This window comes from Carassius gibelio, chromosome A21 (assembly GCF_023724105.1).
Source record: "Carassius gibelio isolate Cgi1373 ecotype wild population from Czech Republic chromosome A21, carGib1.2-hapl.c, whole genome shotgun sequence".
NCBI classification, from domain to species: domain Eukaryota; kingdom Metazoa; phylum Chordata; class Actinopteri; order Cypriniformes; family Cyprinidae; genus Carassius; species Carassius gibelio.
The window spans coordinates 1,306,755-1,332,765 of NC_068391.1; the positions used below are offsets into that span (position 1 = coordinate 1,306,755).

The window sequence follows — 26,011 nt, forward strand, 5'->3', positions numbered from 1 at the left end:
TATTACAAATATGTTTCCATTAATAACAGTAAATTGCAAATATATTAACAATTAATTGTACTATATTAAAAAATAATAATAATTCGAAAAACAATCAAGCAAATTGTGAAATATATATAGGTCAGGACCGCAACATAAATGACAGCACAATGAACTCTTATTCTCTCGGTTAATCTTTGGATCAATTTGAGTACAAACAATCCCGAAATAAATAAACAAATTAGAAGAAACTGAGGCAAATGATCAGAGGTTAGCAAATCATAAAACTACAAACAAACAACCCTCTAACTTCCCATAAATAAACTAACTTCCCTGTGCACCAAAATAAACCAAAATACAACCATCTAACCTCACCCTGACCTGTCCAAAAATAGGAGCAAAGGGTAAAGGCTGAATGAGCTACAAAAATAAAGAAGGCACTACTCCTCTACTGCCTCACACAGGTGGTTCACTAACAAACACTCACACACACACACACACACGCACATACACACACACACACACACGCGCACACACTCTCTCACACACACACACCCGCACGCGCACACACACAGACACACACACCCCCGCACACACACAGACACACCCGCGCGCGCACACACACAGACACACACGCACACACACACACACACGCACACACACTCACACACCCGCACGCGTGCACACACCCGCACGCGCGCACACGCACACACTCACACACGCACACACTCACGCGCACACACCCGCGCGCGCACACACCCGCACGCGCACACACACAGAGACACACACACACAAACACACGCTCAATCAGTAAATAAAGGTTCAACATCTCTCTCTCTGCTGTGAAGCTTCGAGAATCTTTTCTTCTATCACTGATAATGTTGGAAGCTGAACCGGTTTTTACTTTATAGAAATGTTCAGGTTAGAACTTGCATTTTTACCTTTTACCTTTAAAGCAGAAGAGGTTAAAGAATAACAGCTCTGTTAATGGAGTCATGTTAACTCTGTTGGGGTTAATGTGTAATACAATGCTATGTGAACAATGTGTCCTGCTTTGACTTTCAAGTTTGTTGCTGGGCAGGTTTATTATTTTGCTCTCGATGACGCCATTCACGTCCAAGCAGATAGATTGCATTGTGTGCAAAACCTGTATATTTACTGGTACTACTGTAATAATATAATACTATATATTACCTGTATATCTATAGGACACTTGACAGAACTCTTGCTTGTTTTATAGAGCTGGCCCCAGGAGCAGATCTAGAAAAATATTGATGGGGTGGTGAGAAGGGGGCAGGAATTTTTGAGGGGTGGCAACATACGGCAGACGTATATATACTGAATTTAGTTACAGTTATCACAGTTTGATGATAAATATATGTGCACACTACAAAAAGACACAGGCTATCATTTACAAACTTAATCTCATGCAATCAATGTCTTGCATTTGAAACAGTTCATATAAGGAATAAGCACCACACACTCACTAATGCATACAGTATGCATCCACATGTCATTAAGAGCATTATAAAAGATTCAGTCTTATCAATATGTCACTTTATTATAAGTAACACAAGATTTTAACAGCCATTTCCAGCTGGGGAGAATCAACTGATTTTCTACAGTTTAGTGTTAATCATCATCTAACTCAACCAGTCAAGAGCTACATTTAGCTTTAGATGTTATATGAATATGGTCCTGAAGCATAGCTTTTATTAGCTGACAATAATAATTAATAAATAAACATTATAGGCACAAATACAAATGTACTTTTAGAAATTGTTTCTGAAAAATATGGTGTTATTGTTTTGGCAAGCTTAAATTAAAACTTCAATGAAACCTTGTGTGATATTCCTTTAAAATAATGTTATAGTATATCTTTTTTTAAGTATATTTTACTGTGCAATTTCTTACATAATTTCTTTGAGTTAGACCAAACTTTTATTTTGGAGGGTTGTAACCAGAGTTTCTGTGTTTTTTTTAATTAACTATTATTATTAGCTATAGGCCTACTTGAAGTATAGCATACTCTTCTGTGCAATAGTACTATTTTTCTGTTTGAATTTCTTCAAGTTATTCCGAAATTTCATTTTGACAGGTTGTCGTAAAGACATTGCCGTTTCTGTCAGTCTGTATATACGATACGAATGAATGATGATAGTTTTATCAAATGAAATGGTGAAATCCTCTCATAGCACCCTGGAGTGCACATGTGTAGCATACATCATGTGTTAATATAGTGAAGAGCTGAAAACACCACGCGTGCTTTAGTGTGTGTGTGTGCGTGTGTGTGTGTGTGTGGTAGAACACACATTCCCAGAGACGTGTATAACAACACCTTCAGGGTTCCCATAAGCAGGATTTATTGTTGTGCCCCCCTTCCTCAAATATGATGATGGAAAAAAAACCTACTATAGGGGTGAAAAAAGAACTTTAATCAAATAAAAACTAAATGAATAAATTGTATTATTTACAAATCTAAATAAGTAATTTATTCTTAACTAATTTATTTTATAGTCTTAAGCATTCAGAAATCATGCAAAAGGAAACTAAGCAGTTTTACTCTGATAAAACCATGGTTTATTTCTGTAAGGGTTGTGATATGCACGTTTTTTGTTGAAGAAATTATAAAGGCTGTGTCATCTATAGCAAAAAGGTGTCCAGAAATGAAAGATTTAGTGAATATTTGAATGAAATGTTTGGTCAGTAGCCTAAACAAGGATTTGATCGTCCTGTAAGTGTACATGTACATAAATTGTTTATTTTGTATTTGCCTACATTATGTATTAACAGTGTTATTATTAACCAATCATTATTGCTTCAATATTTTTTTATATAATGCATTTTAAGTCATATTAAAGGCTATTGATGGCTTAGGTCTGTTTTTATAGCAACAACAACAACAAAAATATTACAGTATATTAATACTTTGTAAGTTATTATTTGAAGTAACAAAACCATGGTTAATTTGCAGTTGCCATGGCTACAAGAACAATGATTTGTGGTGTTATTGTTAAAACCATGTGTAATTTTCGTAAGGGAACCTGAAAAAAAAAACTTTCACAGAAATGTGCCTGAAAGTGATAAACGGGCCTCGTTTTTACCTAAATGTTTTATACTCTATTTTAATATATATTAAAAATGTATAAGGTGTGCATTGTAGCTGAAACCTAAATGAACAGATTACAATTGTTTTATGACTGCAAGTCTTTCTCCTCAAATGCTATTGAGCTTCAAATTTGCATTTGAGCCCATGTGAAAGAGTAGCATAATTTACATATGATTTACCGTTTATTTTAATGAATATCAAACATTTAATTCAATTGTGCATTATAGCTGACACCTAGATGAACAATTACAGTTGTTTTTATGACTATAAGTCATTCTCCTCAAATGCTACTTACATTAGAAAAGTGTATACCAATATCGCATGTAACTTTAGAGACGCTCCCTAAATTTGAGACTCGTCCAACGTCCAACTTCAAGTCAACTTTATGTCTGTTTTTTTTCTTCTTACTTTTAGTTTTCTTTTCTCTTTGCTGGATTGGATTCATCCATCAAAAATGAACATTAAGCCGCAAACATGAGGTGCGAGCGGTCGCGAGAAGTTTTTTTTTTTTTTTTTTTTTTTTTGGAGCAACTGGGATGGTGCTCCCTCTGGAAGTTGGTTCCCTAGGCAGATTGAGTCAGTTCCGGAGTTCGGAGCGGGATCGCGAATCATTTGAGTCAGTTTGGGGATCGCGAATCATTTGAATCAGTTCGGGAGTTCCTAGCGGGATCGCGAATCATTTGAATCAGTTTGGGGATCGCGAATCATTTGAATCAGTTCGGGAGTTCCTAGCGGGGTCGCGAATCATTTGAGTCAGTTTGCGAGTTCGGAGCGGGTTCGCGAATCATTTGAGTCAGTTTGGGGATCGCGAATCATTTGAATCAATTCAGTTAAATTCAAGTTTATTTGTATAGCGCTTTTTACAATACAAATCGTTACAAAGCAACTTTACAGAAAATTATGTTTCTACAATATTTAGTAGTAGCTTATGGTGGTGACTGTCAGTTTGTGCACGTATGACAGGAATTTTAGAAAAATTAATACAAGACGTAGTCAGCCAGACGAGTAACATTATTAACATCATTAATTAATAATTATTATATGATGCAATCACACTAGTAGCAATATATGTTAGTTCTGTTTGTTGATTCAGGGTTAGCATCATCTGAGGTCCTCTGAAGGTCAGCATCATCTCTTCTCAGGTGTTCTGGATCCAGACTGGAGCTTGTGTAAATCCTAGTTACCACGGGATGTAAATCCCGTGGCGAAACATAGAAACAAAATACAGACATCATTAGCATAGCTGCTGATCCAACAAAGTAAAATTAGTTTAACCCAAGCTAATGAATAAAAATGCACATTTGATAAGATGCAACTACACTCACAATTTAAGATACATTATTCAAATGCTTGGCGAAAGAGATGTGTTTTTAATCTAGATTTAAACAGAGAGAGTGTGTCTGAACCCCGAACATTATCAGGAAGGCTATTCCAGAGTTTGGGAGCCAAATGTGAGAAAGCTCTACCTCCTTTAGTGGACTTTGCTATCCTAGGAACTACCAAAAGTCCAGTGTTTTGTGACCTTAGGGTGCGTGATGGATTGTAACGTGGTAGAAGGCTAGTTAGGTACGCTGGAGCTAAACCATTTAGGGCCTTATCGGTAAGTAATGATAATTTGTAACTGATACGGAACTTAATAGGTAGGCAGTGCAGAGACTGTAAAATTGGGGTAATATGATCATATTTTCTTGACCTGGTAAGGACTCTAGCTGCTGCATTTTGGACTACCTGTAGCTTGTTTATTGAAGAAGCAGGACAACCACCTAGAAGTGCATTACAATAGTCCAGTCTAGATGTCATGAATGCATGAACTAGCTTTTCTGCATCAGAAACAGATAACATGTTTCGTAGCTTGGCAATGTTTCTAAGATGGAAGAATGCAGTTTTTGTAACATTGGAAATATGATTTTCAAAAGACAAGTTGCTGTCTAATATAACACCCAGATTTCTGACTGTAGAGGAAGTAACAGTACATCCGTCTAGTTGCAGATTGTAATCTACAAGATTCTGTGTAGTGTTTTTTGGTCCAATAATGAATATCTCTGTCTTATCCGAATTTAATTGGATAAAATTATTTGTCATCCAATCTTTTACATTTTTAACACACTCTGTTAGCTTAGATAATTGGGAAGTTTCATCTGGTCTCGTTGAGATATATAGCTGAGGATCATCAGCATAACAGTGGAAGCTAATTCCGTATTTTCTAATAATATTACCAAGGGGCAACATGTATATTTAAAATAGAAGGGGACCTAGGACGGATCCTTGTGGCACTCCATATTTTACTGATGATAAATGAGATGACTCCCCATTTAAATAAACAAAATGGTAGCGATCGGACAGGTAGGATCTAAACCATCTTAGAGCCTGCCCTTGAATACCTGTATAGTTTTGCAATCGATCTATGAGTATGTCATGATCTATGGTGTCGAACGCAGCACTAAGATCAAGTAAGACTAGAAATGAGATGCAGCCTTGATCTGACGCAAGAAGCAGGTCATTTGTAATTTTAACAAGTGCAGTTTCTGTGCTCGGGATTAGTTCGGGAGTTTGTAGCGGGTTCGCGAATCATTTGAGTCAGTTTGGGAGTTCGGAGCGGGATCACGAATCACGAAACGTAAATTTTCAAATTGGCCATAACCTTTAATTCGTTGCTGCCAATTGGGGTGGTAGATCCGCCCCTGGCTGCACTCAAAAAAATGACTCTTTGGCTGAACATGATTCTTTCATGGACAGTGGTTCCACATGTTTGTACCATGTTATTTGGACATGAATAAATCAAGTTATAAGGACTTGTCTACCTTTAGTTGAGTTTACTCAGTTTGCTTTAGTTCATCCTACATGAAATATCTGAGTAGAGATAATATGTTTACATCATGTAGAACCACTGTCCATGCAAGTTTAGCCAAAGTGTTATAAAAACATTAGCAAGTAAGATATAACTTTTCTTTACACATGATGTTAATTGTTTGCAGTTTAAGGATGTTACTATGTGTACATCATACACTAGCACTCTCATTAAAGTTGCTTTTTTTTTTATTAAGTATTTTAGACGTTCTTTTAACCAGGTCCTCAACCCAACCACAAGCTCCACACTTCACCACAATGGTAACTCGCACAAAATACACCAATATAAAGTCTTTTAAAATGCCCACATAATAGAGCATTATACATGAAAAAGTCTCCTTATTATCACATTTTATTAAAAACGGCATAAAATAACACTTTATTTCAACATTTTCTCTCCCCATATCCAGTCCTGTGCAAAGCATGATGGGAAGTGTAAAACTTATTTTGAGGGACTTGATTGAAACATGTTCTTTCAAAATGAAAACATTATGTTAAACCAACGAGAGACAGTTTTAAGTCAGTTTAACATGACACAATCATGTTGAAATGAAAAATAGCCAAAATGGCATTAATTCAACATGCATTGTTCAGGTAAAGTGAACAAAACTAAAAATTCATTTGGCCCAAATGATTTTAGTCACTTTGTTCATAAACAAAAGCTTCTTAGGTCAAACATTTATAATCCATGTTTTATTTTTGAAGGGCCATCCGTCTATTCTTCAGGAAAACATTTGGACATCTTCAGACTAAATCTGTGTAATACACAGACAGACAGACCGTAGTCCCGTGCTATTGTCTAGTTTGGGTCTTTAGTAATAACGCTTTATTAAAGCTCCAGACAAATAATCATTATTATATCTCATCTGTCAATGTCTCTCACTGCATGACTTTCTACAGGTTCAAGAGAGACTGAAAAAGAGAAAGACGGAAAGTAGAAATATTACACTTTTAGATGTAGTCCCATGCATGATCTAAAAGTCATGTAAAAACACTCAAAGTTTGGAAAGAGCAACTCAAAGTGCAGCCGGTCGATGGAGAAAGAGACTGACTAATGTAGTTAAACCAGCTCTATTCTTTTCATTGATCTTCATTCAGCTTCAGATCGGATCTCTGACTCATTCTGTCTCTGTTGTGCCACCTAGTGGACAAAGATGATGACAACCCTTTATCTTCAGTGTATAACAGTAAACATAAAGTTTTTATTCATTGTTCAAATGTGATTAAATCCCCCACCATTAGATGTAATGCACATCACAGAGGTTTTATTTAATAAAAACTATATACAAGTTATACACAAATATAAAAATAAACAGAAAAGGAGTAAAGCAGCATTCATCTGAGCTTTGTTACAGTGACTGGTCAGAAATATCTTTTGTTTCTCTAGGCTCTGAAACAAGTAAAATGAGAGGAACATGTCAAACGAGGTGCAAAATACTGGTGAAATGTTTTCTGAGCTTCATTTCCAGATCAACCACCATGACAGAAAAGCTTAATACCACAGATGATCTAGAGAGTTTAACACAATCTAGTGTTTTACACTGATGATGTCATTCCCTCAGAACCAACACAAGATTTAAAGGGACAGTTCTCCTAAAACTGACAAATCTCTCATCATTCACTCGCCTTCACGTTATTCCAAACCCGTATGAGTTTCTGTCTTCTGTTGAACACAAAAGCAGGTATTTTGAAGAATGTTGGCAACCAAACATTTGCTGATAGCCTTTGACTGCCACATTATTTTGAATTTGTTATATATTATGGAGGTCAATGGGTACCAGAATCTGTTCTCTTATCAGCATTCTTCAAAAAAAAAAAATCAGGTTTGGAGCAACTTGAGGTTGTGTAAATGATGAAAGAATTTTTTTTTTTTTTTTTTTTTGGTAAACTGTCCCTTTAATTGTCCTCTTGTGCTACGCGCATGTGTCCAGCAGAGGGAGACATACTGGTCCATTACTGACTGCTGAATGACAGATGAAGAAGAAGAAGAAGATGAAGAGCTCAGAACAAGCGGGATGTACTGAAGTCACCTAAAGACAAAAAAAAAGAAAGAAATTGTAATGCTCTTCAACTAGATTTGTCAAAACAAACTTTATGTTGAATAGAGAAAGCCTAGCCAGAGAGTTCGAATCAAAGTTTTTTTTTAGTATGTTGCTATTAAGTTGCTAGTGTGTTCTGATGTTGCTATGTGGTTGATCGTTTGTTTCAAATGCTAAAACACATTTCATTCTTATTTCAGTTCCACACATCAGTTATCTCACCTCCTCTGTGACAGTTTCTGATTCACCTGAACGAAACTCTACATGTCCGTCTGAATCCAGACACACTGGAATAAACAAAAACAGTTTGAAGTTTAAATCAGGACTTCATCAGTAAAAGAATATGACATACAGGAGAGACCGGGGCTAGTTGTCACGGGGTCTGTATTTCAGGAACGTTTTTCAGTAAATGACACAAATACTATAGCTGTAGTTTTATATTGTACTGTCTTAAATTAGGATAATATTTGTGTATTTCAGTCTTTCAAATTAAAAGGAATGCAATAAAACACAATGACGTGCATCAAGATATGAATCAAACATATAATGAAGCCTAATAGGGGCAAGTTGTCACACATTTAGAAATTTAGAAATGAAATTTTTTTTTTTTTTTTTTACTTTTTATTAGACAAACAATTTGAGTTTTATGTTTCTAACTTTGTGTTAAAAAGCCTATAATAACAACCTGTGTAATGTCAGGTTTCTTTGTGACAACTTGCCCCGCACAAATGTCAACATGTATTAACTAAACAGGAAATACATTTTGGGAGGAGCTTATTGTTACTCGTAGTACAAACCAACAGCTGCTCATCTCACACCATCATCCACCTCCACAAACCTTGTTTTATCATTGAATGATATATTTCATTCAATTCTTCAAAGCTTTTATGCTGTTTAATATTTACTGAATCAAAAACTGTGACAGCTAGCCTCGTCCTTCCGTTTCTGTAATAATAACTGCAGACAAAATACTCACTGTTTGGTTTTTGCTGCATGCTTTCTCTGCGAAAAAGCTTCAGTGATTCTTTAGGCTTTGACTCTTTCTCTCTGTTGTCCATCTCTCATTTAATGCCTTTATCTCTTCTGTAGGGTCTGATACTCCACGTGTGATCCGTCCCTCCACAATCTCCTCTAGAAGACAAGTGCAATGATTTTATATTCGCCAACATTCGCCCAAACTCGAATAATTAATCTCCTTTTCATAAACATGGCATCTTCAAACTCAGCTTTACAACACATTAGGATAAACATGTTTTACTCACTTTCTGATGAGTGTATAAAGTGAATCGATGAGGAGCAGAAGCATCCACGTCAGATCTGTGTGTGACTGAAAATCTTGTGATATCACCCTGACTGCGGAGAAATGAACAAGCGCTCGGAGAGAAGAAACACACCGGGAGATACAGGGAGAGATAATGAAACTTGTTTGGTGAGGCCGACACTTTCAGATGCTTTCCACCCACTCACACAGACACCAATGAGAGCCAACTGATTGCCTAATGCATCCAAATGTGAAGAAGAAATGTCACTGAACTAGAAATATATGACCCTGGATCACAAAACTAGTTATGAGTGTCAATTTCTAAAAACTGAGATTTATAGATCATCTGAAAGCTGAATAAATGATCTCTCCATTGATGTGTGGTTTGTTCGGATCAGACAATATTTGTCTGAGATACGACTATTATAAATCTGGAATCTGAGGGAGCAAAAAAATATAAATATTGAGAAAATCATTTTTAAAGTTGTTCAAATTAATTCTTAGCAATGCATATTACTAATCAAAAATTAAGTTTTAATATATTTACAGAAAGTTGCAAAACATCTTCATGGAACATGATCTTTAGTTAATATCATAAAAGAAAAATCTGTGTTTTCTTGGCTATTACTTCAAATATACCCCAGAGACTTAAGACTGCTTTTGCTTTCCAGGGTCACATTATATACATTTTGCTAATGTTTTCTGAACGTTCAAAACATTTTTGGTTATGTGTACTTTAATTAAGGTATTATTATTATTATTATTATATTTTTTTTAATGATCTCTGAACAATCTGTAAAATCATTTCCCCTCAGTGTATACAGTAGTTCTAATTTAATTGGTTTAACTCTGCATAATTATTTGGTTGGTTGCATGTGATTATTTACTTTATTTTTTCCCTTTCTGTTTACATCAGAACAGACACGTGAGGCACACATTGAGAAACAACAGGGCTTTCTTTGTTCAGTTCAGCTGGAAGTTTCCAACATTGTAATTTTCTGACTGTATAAAGGTTAGCGCAGGATGATTGACAGGTCATGACGTAAATGGATCGCATCACACACACACACACACACTCACTTCGGGACACCCACACACACCCACACACACACACTCACTTAAGGACACACACACACACACACACACTCACATCGGGACACACACACACACACTCACTTCAGGACACACACACACACACACTCACTTCGAGACACACACACACTCACTTCGGGACACAAACACACACACACTCACACACACACACACACACACACACACTCACTTCGAGACACACACACACTCACTTCAGGACACACACACACACACACACACACTCACTTAAGGACACACACACACACACACTCACTTCGAGACACACACACACACACTTCAGGACACACACACTCACTTTGGGACACAAACACACACACGCTCACACACACACTCTCTCACTTCGGGACACACACACACACACACACACACACTCTCACCTCAGGGCACACACACACTCTCTCGCTTCAGGGCACATTCACACACACACACACACTCTCATTTCACGGCACAGACACACACACTCTCTCACACTCTCTCTCTCTCTCTCTCTCTCTCACACACACACTCACACACACAAAACTAATTTAGTTGTATTTTTTCAATGATTTTAAATGTTATTTACATCAAATCTCATCTGAATGTAAAGCAGTTTGTTCAATTCAACATTTGGTTCACTTGGTCCTTAATAGAAATGAAGCAAACTGGTTAAACATCAGGCTGATCTTGTGTAGAAGTTAAGAGTTGTAGAACCAGAAGTAAATTACTCAATCACATTGTGTGTGCTGACTCATCAAAAGAGAGCTGAAGTACACATGCATGAACTCACACATAACATGAGGATAGAAGAGTGTGTGTTATAGTTCAACGAAAGGTCAACTGTGTTTATTTCTCAATTAGCATCTATGAAAATTAATTTCATCTCAAATTTTTATTTTCTTAATAAAACGTCCAGTTAAAAAGATGATTTATTAGTGTGTGCTATTAAAAAAAAAGCATTATAATGCAGATACTCAAACAAATAATATATATCTTAAAATAAAAAATAATTTTCACTCAGAAATTGCTAGTGAATTTAACAAATTATTTCAAAGAAACTGCGAGTAACAGTGAATGAAATGTGCAATTTTGAAGAACAACTGAAATAGTATTTCTTGTAAAGTGTAGAAATGTAGCATTGCATCAGTGTCTCATCCATGGATGCTCTGCAGTGAATGGGTGCCGTCAGAATGAGAGTCCAAACAGCTGATAAAAACATCACAATATCTGATGAAGAAACAATCTCATCCTAATCTGGGATGACCTGAGGGTGAACGCATTTTCAGTAAATTTAAATGTTCTTACTTAAAACATAAGTAAGTATTTGATTTAATATGTGATATAATATATTTATATTTATTATTGCAGGATTTCACTTCACATGTGTTCTTGATAAAAGTCACTTTTATTCATTTTAACTAAAAACCCAGTCTGGTTTTTCATTTCCGGACACACAAATCTTTGTCTTTCAGTGCATACTGTTTACTTCTTCTTCTGCACTGTGTTGTCTCACTAGCATCTCTTTTAGTTTTCTTGTCATCCTGCTGGCAGGAACCTTTGCAGAAAACATAACAATGCATCAATATTAAAGAGAAATCATGCCATTCTGACGTCTAATAAACATTATGACAGATTAGTCATAAACAAAGGACAGGAAGTGACCGAGTAAACGTCTCAAAAATATTTTATGATGCATGAAGCTATGGAGAATGCGCCTGAACTGGTTTTCAACCTCTTTTTTGTTTCTTCTAATGTTGACCTTATCTTTGTTATCAGTGCTTTAAGTGGCCCAAAAGAGGTGCCGGTACTCTATTATAGCCACAAAAAATATATATATTCTGTTTTTATTTTTATTTTATTTTTTTGATGACTCCCCTCATCCCCTGAGGTAACAACAACTATATTGAAAGGCTTTTATATACAGCAGTCAACAGGCAACCTTAATAATAAATCCTTTTATTAGTTTGTGGATTTGCTTGAGCTAGAAAGAACTACTGAACATAAATAAAATGTGCAAAAGAATTTTGAAAATATACCCTTAGAAAGAGCTTCTGCATTACTGCATTCAAACTTCCAAACTGATTCAAATAATTCGCGAACCCGCTTTGAACTCCCGAACTGATTCAAATGATTCGCGTTCCCCAAACTGACTCAAATGATTCGCGAACCCGCTACGAACTCCTGAACTGATTCAAATGATTTGAGATCCCCAAACTGACTCAAATGATTCGCGAACCCGATTTGAACTCCCGAACTGACTCAAATGATTCGCGAACCCGCTACGAACTCCGGAACTGATTCAAATGATTCGCAATTCCCAAACTGACTCAAATGATTCGCGAATCCGCTTTGAACTCCCGAACTGACTCAAATGATTCGCGAACCCGCTACGAACTCCCGAACTGATTCAAATGATTCGCAATTCCCAAACTGACTCAAATGATTCGCGAACCCGCTAGAACTCCCGAACTGATTCAAATGATTCACGTTCCCCAATCTGACTAAAATGATTCGCGAATCCGCTTTGAACTCCCGATCTGACTCAAATTCGCCATTCCACTCCGAACTCTCGAACTGATTCAAATGATTTGCGATCCCCAAACTGACTCAAATGATTCGCGATCCAGCTCCGAACTCCCAAACTGTTTCAAATGATTCACGCTCCATACTCCGAACCATAGCTGTCAACATTGAACATTGAAAATAAGGGACATTTCCCGGAATCCATCCCCAAAATAAGGGATTTTTTTTTTTTTACACGATTCTTATCCACAAACTTAAAAAAAAAGCACTAATCATTAACAGTCTAAAGAGTTTATAACTACACAATATATATTAAAGAATGACAGACCAATTTATATGTTAAAAGTGATTTATTTATGAACAAGGTAATATTAATAATAATTTAATATTAATAATAATTTCGTGCTGAGAAACGTCGTTTTTCCCGACAACGACAACTTTTGCAGTAGGCATAATTTGGACCTACATGGCTGCTTGTCAGGTAGTGGAAGGTGGACTCCCATTTACTCAAATATCGACATAATTTTGGTTGGCGATTAATTCAGTGATTTTGGCATTCGGCGTCCTAATCCATCATCGCACATCACACTCATCTACTCTCTCGAAGTTCACTTGCCGCTACTTTTCCCCTCTTCCTCCCAAGGGGCAAGGAACTCGACCGGAAGTTGAAGTCGGGTGGGGGCTGCCATCTTTTAGCAGAACTTCACTTGCGTTAGCATTCCCATTGACTCCCATTCATTTTGGCGTCACTTTGACAGCGAATAACTTTACATCTGAGGCATTTAAAGACTCCGTTTGTCCATTATTTATTTCTAAAGATACACAACAATGTATAAAGGGCTCCATTACCTCCCTGCTGAAAAAAACAATAGAAACCATTACAGAATTTGTAATGGTTTTAATGGTTCTTATTGGAATTCTAATGGTTTTAATGGACACTGTAATGGTCTCTGTGGGTCTCTATTGGTAATTTGCTTTCTTCTATTGGTGGCGTGTATTGTCTATTGGATACCATTAAGGACCAATAGAACACCTTTAGAAACTTCTAGTGGTATCTACTGGACACCAGTAGAAACCATTATGACTCCAATAAATTTAGTGGTTTCTTTGGAAAACTGTAATGGTCTTAGTGGGTAGGCTACTGCTGAAAAAAAATGAACACACAAACAATAGAAACTATTACAAAATTTGTAATGGTTATAATGGGAATTATGTTGGTTGTAATGGTCCCTGTGGGTCTCTATTGGTAAATTGCTTTCTTCTATTGGTGGTATGTAGTGTCTTGGATTGCCACCATACGTCATTTGGAAAGGTTATTTTTAATTCATTTAATGGTTTTTTTTTTTTAAATCACCTCGACTCGTCATGGCCTTCAAAATTGACTTGAAAAGTTGGTCTTTGTTTTGTCTGTCGGATTTGGTCCAAATTTAGCCCAAAAATAGATGTGAAATAACAGTGAAATTCTGCGTGACTTCCACGTGCTGTAATGTGCGCGCGCGCAGAACTGGAGCGGAGGACGTCACCATGGAAACGAGGCGGCAGCCCAACCGTCAAGCAGCTGATCGCTGACACTCAATGTGGTTTCACTTTTTTTTTAGGTAAGTTTAGTCTATTAAATTACACAAATAGTACATTAAAGTGTTCCTGACACTTTATTTCATGTAAATTATACACTTTCGTTTAATATTTACTTTATAGAAATGGTTTAGCGTCGTCAGAAAAAGTCCGTTAGCATCTCAAAGGTAAGGCTAAATACAAGAGGTAACGATAGACATGAGCTCTTGTTTATTAAGCTTGGGCTTTTAATGTCATCTTGTGTGTAGATGAGCTCGCTCTCTCGCTCTCTCTCTCTCTCTCTCTCTCTCTCTCTCTCTCTGTCTCTCTCTCTCTCTCCATATATATCAATGGATGAATGGAAGTAACTTAACCGAATTAATTTAACCCTAAATGTATCCACTGTTTAATCCTAAAATGTGCACTAACGTAACCGGATAACGTTACATCACTTACATAGATCGTGAAAATGGACTGAAACCTTCAGGTTTTGATCTTTCATGGTAAACACATAAATACAAACTTGTTCTGTGATTTCAGAAGTGCCAGAAAAAAACCTCTATGACGCAGGAGAAGTTCCTGATTTTAACATTTCTGAAGGGAGCTGCTGACAGAGAGGATGAAAACATACACATTTTGATGTCCACGCTGTAGGAGCATTACTAAATAAGTTAAACTAAAATATATATATATTTATTGTAAATGATTATATAAATTATATATTCTGTGAATTATTATTTTTCTTTTCTGCATTTCACCTCTGCTATAGTATATGCCTTATACCTGGCATTGTATAATAAATATTGTTGTCTCTGTGACAGTGCTTATGTTCCTAGGTTCTTCCATGCTGATGGCTGTGCTCTAGTCATATCTCCTGTCGAAGAACATTTTTAGACATTATGAACCATGAATAGTAAGCAATTCGTCAAACATACACCATTCAAAAATGTAAGGGTCAGATTTGTCATGTATTTCAAAGACATCTTTTATGCTCACCACTGCTGCATTTATTTGATTAAAATACAGTTAAATTGTGAAATTACCATTTTTTTAATAACTATTTTCTATTTAAGTTTGTTTTAATAAGTGATCAAAGCTGAATTTTCAGCATCAGTCTCCAGTGTCACACAATCCTTCAGAAATCATGCTTTGTGAAAACAAGAATAAAATTGTACAAAATATTCACATATAAAGCAGTTATTTGAAATTGTACTAATATTTCACAACATTACCATTTTTATTTATGATCAAATAAATGCAGTTTTCTTAGTGTACATGAGACTTATTTCAGAAACATAAAAAAATCTCTATCTCCAAGCTACACACTCTCACACCAAAGTGACTGTTAAAAATCATTTAAACTTTGTGTCAGTACATCATAAATGGGAAAAGGCATCAGATCACCGTCTGTGATTTGTTGTTTCGTGCCGCATCCAGTGTAGAGAGCATCACTGATTATAAAAGGCTCTGTTGTATTTTGTTGTGCTGTCCAGTGACGACACAGTGTTAGAACTCTTGTTAAATATCATTACATATGATGTATGTATGATGCCATTCAGCACTGATAGATCTTTTCTATTTCAGAGACTGAAAATAATTGATAAAGCACAAGGTTACTGTAACATATTTAAACAATATTAATAAGAATTAATAAAAATGCATCTGTGACTTAATATTGCTTCTTATTCTTCAGTGGAAAGTTCTCATTAAACACATAACTTTCTTCTCATCTTTGTGCATTTTCAAACGTTGTGCATATTTCTGAATCTTTTTTTTTTTTTTTTACTTCATAATATTGGTTGTCTTCTCTTGTTTCAGAGTTTACCTCCAACCCCAGTTAAGCAGACCTGAGCAGCTGATCAAGGATCAGCAGAAACTCTGCAGAACGGTGGTCCTCCAGCCTAGGACTGGACACCAGTGTTGTAAGTCATTCTGTCTCTTTATAGTGCATGCTCAGAACATATTGCAGGAGATCTCAACATTGTCTCTCAAGGTCCACTTACATGCAGAGTTTTGCTCCAACCTGCAGTGCACCTGAACACATTAATCGAGGTCTAACTATTAGTGTTGTCACAGTACCAATTTCAGTACCAAAGCAAAACACAAAAACATGCTAATTATTATTTTTTTTAATTATTATTATTAGCCGCACTTATGCTAACAATTAACTACTCTAATAACAGTGTTCATTTCAATCCGACATTCAAATTACAGTTATATATATATATCCTGATAAATACAGGTGCTGGTCATATAATTAAAATATCATCCAAAAGTTGATTTCACTAATTCCATTCAAAAAGTGAAACTTGTATATTATATTCATTCATTACACACAGACTGATATATTCCAAATCTTTATTTCTTTTAATTTTGATGTTTATAACTGACAACTAAGGAAAATCCCAAATTCAGTATGTCCGAAAATTTGAATATTGTGAAAAGGTTCAATATTGAAGAGACCTGGTGCCACACTCTAATCAGCTAATTAACTCAAAACAACTGCAAATCCTTTAAATGGTCTCTCAGTCTCGTTCTGTAGGCTACACAATCATGGGGAAGACTGCTGACTTAACCGTTGTCCAAAAGACGACCATTGACACTTTGCACAAGGAGGGCAAGACACAAAAGGTCATTGCTAAAGAGGCTGGCTGTTCACAGAGCTCTGCGTCCAAGCACATTAATAGAGAGTAGTAAAGATGTAGTAGAAAATAAGTGTAGAAGCAATAGGGATAACTGCACCCTGGAGAGGATTGTGAAACAAAACCCATTCAAAAATGTGGGGGAGATTCACAAAGAGTGGACTGCAGCTGGAGTCAGTGCTTCAAGAACCACTACACACAGACGTATGCAAGACATGGGTTTCAGCTTCGCATTCCTTGTGTCAAGACACTCTTGAACAACAGACAGAACCAGAAGTGTCTCGCTTCAGAAAGGACTGTACTGCTGCTGAGTAGTGATATATCAGACCCAAGAATGCAGAAGAGCTGAAGGCCACTATAAGAGCAACCTGGTCTCATAACACCTGAGCAGTGCCACAGACTGATCGACTCCATGCCACACCGCACTGCTGCAGTCATTCAGGGGAAAGGAGCCTCAACTAAGTATTGAGTGCTGTACATACTCATACTTTTCATGTTCATACTTTTCAGTTGGCCAAGATTTCCAAAAATCCTTTCTTTGTATTGGTCTTAAGTTATACTCTAATTTTCTAAGATAATGAATTTGGGATTTTCCTTAGTTGTCAGATATAAATAAATATATCAGTCTGTGTGTAATGAATGAATATAATATACAGGTTTCACTTTTTGAATTGAAATTATGATATTCTAATTATATGACGAGCACCTGTATACACAGAATGACTAATTGAACTGCTTTTATAGTTTTAATAATTAATTTATTTGTAATGAATAAAGGGATTTTACATTTGATTATTAGTTTTTCTTACTTGAATGCTTTTGTTCGGATGTAAAATAAAAAAGTGAATTATTATTAAGAAAAGAACTGCAGGAAAAGATGCAATGTTGCTCAGTGATTTTGGTTTGGAACCTTTAGAAAATAGAAAAGAGTTGACTTTGCCAACTCTTTCAACTTCAAACGGGTGTAGCTCAGTCATTTTTTTTATATATATATACAGTTATACATCATTTTGAAGGACTTTTTAATGAGAAAAAAAACCTCAACTGATTTTTGCTCATTGTGATTAACTTTACCAGCACAGGTCACATATGCTACTTAATTTCCACTTGAGAGTGGTCAGATTTAAAGTCTGAGATTAGTCCATCAGTTCTTGAATTTCAATTTTTGTTTATGTGTGTGCGTGCGTGTGTATGTGTGTGTGTGTGTTCAAAACAAGAGTGTCTGTCTCAGAAGCTGAAGAAAAAAGGTCACACCTTATAGGAAATAAACGCCTCCTAAGTGTACGGAAATACCTGGATGAGGAGATCAGTGACATAAACCAGATAAAACTCAGTGGTAAGTGTTTGCATATCCATATCCGAATGGAATTGCTACAACCTATTATCTAATATGACTCGAAGTGAATAGAGACTATGTACCATAAAAAGTAGATAATGTAATTATTCAAGCCTATTTGTGAAACTGGACCACAAAACCAGTTACAAGGATAATTGTTTTTCTTTTATTTTTTAGATTTTTATTTCAATAATAATACTAAATAAGTTTTCCATTGATGTATGGTTTGTTAGGAGGACAATATTTGTCTGAGATACAACTATTTGAAAATCTGGAATCTGATGGTGCTAAAAAATCTAAATATTGTGAAAAATATTTTAAATCCAAAGCAAAGCATTTTATTAATAAAAAATTAAGTTGAAACATTTATGGTAGGGAATTTACAAAATATATTCATGGAACATTATCTTTTTTTAAATCCTAATGATTTTAGGCATGAAAGAAAAATCAATAACTTTTTTGAGACTGCCATATAAATATATGTATGGATAATCTCACATACTGGTAATGTGGTACATTGTCCTAATGAATTGTCCCTTTTTTTCCTTTTTTTTTGCAGGTCTGAGACAGCTACAAGCCACAAAAACAGTTCATAGTTCCTGCATTTCTATAATGCATTAATGAATAACAATAATTAAAATAAAATGTAATGTCAAGGTTTTGTGTTAATTCCAGCTATGTTGAGTATTCTGTGAATAATTTTGATTTTAGGTGCATATTCTTAATTCTTTGCAAAACAACCTGAACTGTTTGCTATTGAAAGGTTGGTATGAAGTTTAAATAAATAAAAACATTATATTCTTGACAAAACCTGTGTACAGTTTGTATTAATAATTTAAATTATTTACTTATATTAATTAATGGCCTAATTACCAGCTATCAGTTAAACATTCAAATCAGAACCAATATAAAAGTGCAACGAAAACTATTAAATATATGCAAATAAAGACCAGTACAAACTTGCAATGGAACCATCAGAACCATTACAAAACTGACGGAAACCATTAAATTTGTTTTAATAAAGACCAATACAAACTTGTAATGGAACCATCAGAACCATTACAAAACCAACAGAAACCATTAAATTAGTTTTAATAAAGACCAATACAAACTTGTAATGGAACCATCAGAACCATTACAAAACCAACAGAAACCATTAAATTTGTTTTAATAAAGACCAATACAAACTTGTAATGGAACCATCAGAACCATTACAAAACCAACAGAAACCATTAAATTTGTTTTAATAAAGACCCATACAAACTTGTAATGGAACCATCAGAACCATTACAAAACCAACAGAAACCATTACAAAACCAACAGAAACCATTAAATTTGTTTTAATAAAGACCCATACAAACTTGTAATGGAACCATCAGAACCATTACAAAACCAACAGAAACCATTACAAAACCAACAGAAACCATTAAATTTGTTTTAATAAAGACCAATACAAACTTGTAATGGAACCATCAGAACCATTACAAAACCAACAGAAACCATTACAAAACCAACAGAAACCATTAAATTTGTTTTAATAAAGACCAGTACAAACTTGTAATGGAACCATCAGAACCAATACAAAACTGTGATGGAAACCATTATGTGCAAATCGTGACCAATACAAACTTGTAATGGAAACCAATACAAACCAATAAATCCTAATGGAATATGCCCAAAACACACTACGTAATGGAAACCATTTGGTAATGGTTTTAATGGTTAATTGCTGATGGTTTGTAATGGTTTTGTAATGGAAACCATTAGAATTTCTGTAATGGTTTCTATTGTTTTTTTCAGCAGGGCTTCTATGTTACATTATGGCCCCGTATAAACAGTTTTTGTAAAAAATAGGCTAACGATTGCGTCATAACCACTCGGCTCTCTGTCGCATTACCGTACAGACAGGAGGAGAAGCTCGCAGGCAATTAACTTAATATGGCGTACTGGCGTTACATTTTAAAATACTATACAAAATAATTAATCAGAATACTTACTCCTGCTCACTCAGGACAAAGAACTCCCCGCTCAAGCTCGCCGTCTCTGAAAGATTAACGATGGCAGTTTGCACGCACAGCTACTAGAAGATTTACATCTGGCAGACAGGTTGCTGACGTCGTCAAGCTTCGTTTGAGTCTGCGCGTCAGAAACGGAAGTGCTAAAAAACGCTAAAAATGGGCTTCATTTGTCTCAATTGAGTTCCAATGGGGTCGCTGTGTCCATTTCTTTTACTGTCTATGCTTCCTCCCGCCCGCTGGCGCCGCTGTAACTGTCTTCTTCTTCGATGGTGGCCTAAGCTACTGCCACCTGCTGTACTGGAGGTCAAGCAACCCAAGTGCAAGCCACTTCACAGACACAGATAGATGCGTGTTCTGAGTTAACCCATAGTGTAAAATTACGGGATATTTTACGGGAAAATACTAAAACGGGAAGACAGCGGGAAAAGACCTAAAATACGTGAGAAACCCGGAAAAAAACGGGAGGGTTGACAGCTATGCTCCGAACTAGGAAGAATTAGGAAGCGTGCATTGTGAAGGGGGCTCTGAAAAGCGGCATTGAAGGCAAAGGATTAAAACCTCTATTAAAACAGATGTCCAAATGAACGTACAGGTACGCTAAAAGCACGTTCTGGGCACACAGAGAGGTGGTTGTACACTCAAGAGCTATATTTGGAAGTGGCGGTACTGAGTACCAGTGCGTACCGGCCCAGTTAAAGCACTGGTTATATTCATTACAATAACTGTAATGATATAGTTATCTTTATAGTTATCTTTATAGTTATTGTTCTTGGTGTGAACGGGCCTTTACTCAGAGAAGAGTTCAGTGTCAAGGCTTTTCTTTTTGCATTGATTCTGGACCAGATCTTTTGATGGATGGAATCCAACCACGTAACAAACCACAAATCTGTGCTAAAATGAGCATAAAACAACATTTTCATATGCTGCAACTAACTCAACAGCATCACTAAGGTCCATATGCAAAACTTATTAACCGTAACCATCCCTGAGGCACAAGAGCCGAATGAAGTCTAGGAACCTGTGTGTATAAATGGCATAATAATTCAAACAGTCATCCATTAACTACAATATAAGATTAGATTCAACTTTATTGTCATTATGAAGAATACAAGTACAGAGCTAATGAAATGCAGTTAGCATCTAACCAGAAGTGCAAGAATATAGTGTTGTATATACATATAAGTGTAGAGTAAGTGAAGCTATGATTGACAGAGATGTACAGTGGAGTTGCTATATACAGTATTAAGCAGAGTATGATGTCATCACCGTGATGTCATCTGCGAATTTGATTATGGTGTTGGAGCCTTAAACAGGAATGCAGTCATGGGTGAAGAGGGAGTACAGGTACAGGAGAGGGCTCAGTACATAGCCCTGTGGCACACCAGTGTTAAGGGTGATGATGGAGGGGGAGAGGTTATCTAATTCAACAAACTGAGGTCTGTTAGTAAGGAAATCTAGAATCCAGTTGCAGATGGATGTGCTGATTCCAAGCTGGATGGGTGTTTTGTAGTCTGTGATAGTTTGAATGCCTTGCCACAATTTATTGATGAGAGTGGAGTCAGCACCTTCCAGCCAGATTTTAACTGTTCTTATTGTAGGTTTCAGACATTTGACGAACACGGTATACTTCGGGAGCAGGAACAAAGACTGACCCAGGTGGGTGAGGGATGTGACTTTGTAGGCACCAGTCACATTAGTATATACATGGTCAACCTTGTTTTTACCAGAACATTTTAGATCTTAAAACATTTAAAATCTATACAATACGACTAATGACCACAAGTGAAATTAATAATTTACTGTTAATAAAGTAGTGTAAGTGGCGACCTCATGTGGTTAGTTTGAGAAATGACAAACCTTAAATCTTCTTTAAAAATATATATAAATAAATAGCTCTCTATTCTAACTCTAAAAACTCTTTCTAGAGTTAGTAAGAGCCTCTAATGCTATATTCTCTTAATAAGTAATCTTTTTGCTTTTTATTTATTTATTATAAAAAATAAGTATCTTACACCATCATTTTCTATTATTGTTTCAATTCTTTTGACTTGTTTTATTCTTATTTATTATTTAAAGAAAATACCTTGCTACTTGTACAGTGTTAGACTAACTGAGACTTGTCACGGCAGTTACATATTAATACCCTTTTGTTGGATTTGATTGTTTTAATGTCCTCATTTCTAAACCGCTTTGGATTAAAACATCTGCTAAATGACTAACTGTAAATTTAAACTGAATTACATTGCATTTAAGTTATACATTTTATCACTTTAAATGACCTTGATGACCTTTTGCTAGTGCCATGCATTTTTCACATTACAATTTTTTTTGAGTTAGGCCTATATATAAAACATTAAACTAATATATCAAATATAAAAAAATATAAAAACTGCTTTACTACTACTACATTCATTGCAGCATGCACATTAATTTTATTATTTTAATGATTGCATAATTATATATGCATGTACATTACAAAATATACAGGTTCAAACTATAAGCATTATAGATTTAAAAAATAAATAGATTTAAACTAAATACTAAAAGCTCGCTGTTTTTGAGCGGACGGACAGGCCCCGCCCATCGCTGATGTGGGCGGCTCACATCAGAGGCTGTTTCGTAAAGTGGGCGCGAGCTCGTGTGACGCTGACCAATCAGAAGCCTCTTCACCTCAGCGAGCGGTGGGCGGCGCGCCCCAGTCTGTGAGACGCGTACAGAAACAAACGGCTGCCTGCAGACAGAAACAGCGGACAAAATCCTGCTAACGGAGAAAAACTTCGAGCTACCCGTCTGTTCCCGAGTTGCTGTCCACTCCAACCGCGCATCTAGACCCAAACAAGCGTAAGTTTTAATTTATAATTCTCTTTCTTTCTGGATTATTCTCCTGAGGGCTTTAGTAGCGCGGCCTGAACGCTAGTAGCGCGCTCGCTAGTGTCGCCAGCGCTCGCTTTCCGCAGGACGAACCTGTTTGTCGTGTATGTTAGGACATTTCTCATGATTTTAAGGTTACTCGAGCGTTTTCTGACACGATTGTCACCCTAGATTAACGCTTAGTAGGTGTAGAAAGAGTGCGCGCACCCGCAAGGGTCACTACAGCCGTGCACGCGCACGAATGCAAATAAAATCTTTGCATTTGTCACTTTCAAAGGTGCGAGTATTTTGTATTCTGCAAATTGTAGAAATCTCTTCGCATTTCTCTGACTTCAGAAAGATAGTCGACTGTTTTCTGGCAGTTTGATTTGTTTTAAAGTGATATTTGTAATATGTAATATAATGATATGATATGTTAACAATAATAGGCTCACTCCCTTGTGACCCCACTTTGAAAACCCTTGCTTTAGTTCATACCAGGAAGTTTTGTGGCATGAAAATGCACTCCATCCTCTTGGAACTGACACCAAGTGACCATCCATGCCTGACCGATATATCGGTTCATCACTAGTTATCGTTAGGTCTGTTGTGTTGTGAGATGTGTGTGTGTGTGTGTGTGTGTGTGTGTGTGTGTGTGTGTGTGTGTGTGTTTGCTCTAATCACAGATATTCACTGGTGTCTTGACAGTCTGTCACTCAGAGAAAGAGAAAGACTGAAACGTCTGTCTGCTTGTTTTTCCATAAGGCCATTACAGATCTACAGCTAATGGGTGTAAAACCTGCTTTTTTCTGTCAAGTAGTAGTTCTGTAATATCTTTACAGTTGTCAGAAGTTGTTGAAACTTAGCGTGTTAATGTATAATGGACATATGTCAATGATTAGAACATGACTCATTTAATAAAGAGTCAATGATCAGGTTTATCAACTATTTTGATGTTGAAACCCCTGGATTGAGTGTGATTTTTCTCTTTGTCTCTCTCCGTCAAACCTCTGGAGAGATGAAAATGTGTTTCTCATTTTATCTCTTTTTCTCTCTCCTCCTCTTCTGTCAATCAGATGTTCATGCAAGCAGTGGCCTGTTGCTTTAAAGAGGAAATATTTTCTGTTGCATGAGCAGCTGTGTGCAACACAGTCTTGTGTGTGTTCTTGTTGTTTTGCACAGTGTAAATCATCTGAAAACATCTACAGTAAAACACAATTTTGTTCCAAAGGTTGAGCTTCCATAGACAACATTCTGAAGCATGATCTATACACAAAAGCTATTAGAAATATGATTGTGCTGCTGTAGGATGCTTTCGTTTGGCAAAGTCTAAGACAGAATTGCATGTGCAGTAAAAAAAAACCCCCCACAAAATTCATAAAGAATATCATGCATATTTTGATTTATATAAATAGGTACATTTATTGTTGACCGCGATATGTTGAGTGTTTCAAATGGGTTATTTTTTATTTTGAAGGGTGTTACCTGTGAATAACAGAGCTATTTTCTAAATATTGTAATTTTTTGAATTTAGTTTATTTCAGTTTTAGTTATTTTAAGTTACACTAAACAAAACTGCATTGGCTGAAATTTTTATGATTTTCTGCACAACTTTAGTGTCTCTAATTTATAGCAGTCAATTTATTTTGGCATTATAATTATAAAATATATTATATTATTATTATATGTTATGTTGTTAAACTTGGATATATTATACAGGTTATTTATTTTTATTTTTACAAAAAATAACGTGATAATTATATTTTGTAGATTTTTTTTCCTCTTATATTATTATTATTATTATTATTATTATACATATATTTTTGCATGCATTTCTTATGTTATGTTTTGCTATAAAGTGAATTTTAACCTTGGGGTATGAATAAAGTAAATCTCTGGGCTGATGAATATAAGTTTTAATTAGGTATTTAAGAGGATTGATGTCTGGCTTGAGGTAAATTTTGGTTATTTGTCTATAGACTGTAAATCTAAATCTTTGAATGTTAAAACTTAACGTCACTTTCCAAGCATTTCACTTAAGATCGCACCAACATAAACACTCGTGCAGCAGCTCGATCTTACAGAAACACACACACACACACACGCGGTGCTCCACACCCTCCCTCACATCTGTGTAGTGTTACGGCTGAGATAATTCACACACTTCTCTTCTGAAAACTAGGTCAATGAGGAAGTTCCTCATGAGTTTGTGATAAGACACACACACATGCCGCTGAACTCCTGGCAGCTGTCAGACTCAAGACATTCACCAGACACACAAGCTCTACCAGATCCCAGAATTACATATTATTAATTTAGATTTTTTTTATTTGTTTTAGTTATTTTTTGTACTTTAAGCTAAACTTTTAAGAAACTTAGCTTCAGCTTAAATTAAATAAAATTGTCATTTTATATTATTTCAGTTAAATTTAAATCACACTATTTATTTTTAACCATAATAACCCTGGTGAGAAATCATTTTTTTGGTGAGAAATCACTTTTGAGTAAACGGCGTAAACCATTTCTCATTCTCTCCTTGGCATTTGTAGGAATTTTAAGGATAATACACATCCGTTTAGACTTTTAACTTGTTGACCTGAAACCCAAAGTGACCTCAGAAGCTGAGAAGCCGTAAGAAGTCAGAGATATTAAAACCATAGATGTTGAAGAAGCAGATCTTCCCGTTCATGTTTCAGTGAGTGGGCAGAAAACATGACACAAGTGACCGAATACTGTTACATAATCCTCCCGGTTTCCACGGAAA

The 26,011-nt window shown here is 35.9% G+C and overlaps 1 protein-coding gene across 11 annotated transcripts in view; it reads left to right on the plus strand.

Moving 5' to 3' along the window:
* LOC127941565 (alpha-adducin) overlaps nt 1–26,011 on the plus strand; it is a 190,907-nt gene that overhangs the window by 149,641 nt on the left and 15,255 nt on the right. For 8 of the 11 annotated variants that reach the window (XM_052536756.1, XM_052536752.1, XM_052536755.1 and 5 more), the window contains exon 1: nt 23,068–23,238. The gene's annotated coding sequence lies outside the window, so the exon portion shown is untranslated. Of the gene's footprint in view, nt 1–23,064; nt 23,239–26,011 lie in introns of those variants that run through there. The other 3 variants (XM_052536751.1, XM_052536758.1, XM_052536754.1) reach the window with 3 other exon arrangements.